The following is a 2,171-nucleotide window of genomic DNA, read 5'->3' on the forward strand; positions in this document are numbered from 1 at the left end:
GAGTGGTATCTTATTGTATTTTTAATGCACTCTTTTTATCATGAGTAAGCTTAAGCTTCTTTCTAATATGCTTAAAAATCACACGTATTTCCTTTGTATGTGTGTGTGTGTGTGTACTGTTCATTTCCTTTGCCTAGTTTTTATTTCTATTCTTCTTTTTCTTCTTTTTTTTTTTTTTGGAGGAAGATTAGCTCTGAGCTAACATCTGCTGCCAGTCCTCCTCTTTTTGCTGAGGAAGACCGGCCCTGAGCTAACATCCGTGCCCATCTTCCTCTACTTTATATGTGGGACGCCTACCACAGCATGGCTTGCCAAGTGGTGCCCTGTCCACACCCGGGATCCGAACCAGTGAACCCCGGGCCACTGAAGCAGAATGTGCGAACTTAACCGCTGCATCCCGGTGCCGGCCCCTTTTTCTTATTGTTTTATAAAAACATTTTATATACTAAGAAAATCAGGCCTTTGTCATATAGGTTGAAATATATTTTCTGAGTTTCTCTTTTGGCTTTTGACTTTCTTTTTCTTTTTGTATTTTTTTATGGCAAAATATATATAACATATAATTTACCATTTTAAAGTGTACAATTCAGCGGCATTAAGTACATTCACAGTATTGTATAACCATCACCACTATTTATTTCCAGAAGTTTTTCATCATCCCAAAGGGAGACTCTGTACTCATTAAACAATACTTCTCCATTGTCCCTTCCCAACAGCCCCTGGTAACCTCTATTCTATCTTCTGTCTCTATGAATTTGCCTATTCTAGGTAACTTATAGGAGTGGAATTGTACAATATTTGAACTTTTGTGTCTGGCTTATTTTATTTAGCATAATGTTTTCAGTGTTCATATTTATTGTAGCATGTATCAGAATTTTACTCCTTTTTATGGCTGAATAATATTCCATTGCATGTATATACCATATTTTACTTATCCATTCATCTGTTGATGGAGACTTGGGTAATTTCTCTCTTTTGGCTATTGTGAATAATGCTACTGTGAACATTGGTATACAAGCATCTGTTTGAGTCCTTGCTTTCAATTTCTTTGAGTATATACCTAGGAGTGGAAGTGTTGGGTCATATGGTAATTCCATGTTTAACTTTCTGAGAAACCACCAAACTGTTTTCCACAGCAGCTGCAAACATTTTATATTTCCATCAGCAATGCACAAAGCTTCCAATTTCTTTTTTAAAAAAATTTACGCAATTTATTTAAATTTAAAAAAAAGTTCACCACTTTCCCCCACCTCTCTACCCCCCACCTCTTGCAACCTCAAATCTGTTCTCTGTATCTATGAACTTGGGTTTTTTAATATTTAATATATAAGAGATCATACAATATTTGTCTTTCTCTGTCTGACTTATTTCACTTAGCATAATGCCCTGGAGGTCCATCCATGTTGTCACAAATGGCATGATTTCATTTTGGGGGGGGGTGAATAATATTCCATTGTATATGCATACCACAATTTCTTTATTCATTCATCCATTGATGGACATTTAGGTTGTTTCTATATCTTGGCTATTGTAAATAATGCTGCAATGAACATGGGGTTGCATATATCTTTTTGAATTAGTGTTTTCGTTTTCTTCAGATAAATAGCCAGAAGTGGAATTACTGGATCATATATGGTAGTTCTATTTTTAATTTTTTGAGGAATCTCCATATTGTTTTCTATAGTGGTTACACCAATTTACATTCTCATCAACAGAGCACAGGGGTTTCTTTTTCTCTGAATCCTCACCAACGCTTATTTCTTGTCTTTTGATAATAGCCATTCCAACAGGTGTGAGGTGATATGTCATTGTAGTTTTGATTTGCATTTCCCTGATGAGTAATGATGTTGAACATCTTTTCATGTACCTGTCGGCCATCTGTATGTCTTCTTTGGAAAAATGTCTATTCAGATCTACTGCCCATTTTTTAATCATATTGTTTTTTGCTATTGAGTTGTATGAGTTCTTTGCATATTTGGATATTAGCTCCTTATCAGATATATGACTTGCAATTATTTTTTTCCCATTCAGTAGATTGCCTTTTAATTTTGTTAACGCTTTCCTCTGCTGTGCAGAAGCTTTTTAGTTTGATGTATACAGATTTGTTTATTTTTGCTTTTGTTGCTTTTGCTTTTGGAGTGAGAGTCAAAAAATCATCTCTGAGACCTATG

The sequence above is a fragment of the Equus caballus genome, chromosome X (genome assembly GCF_041296265.1).
Source record: "Equus caballus isolate H_3958 breed thoroughbred chromosome X, TB-T2T, whole genome shotgun sequence".
NCBI classification, from domain to species: domain Eukaryota; kingdom Metazoa; phylum Chordata; class Mammalia; order Perissodactyla; family Equidae; genus Equus; species Equus caballus.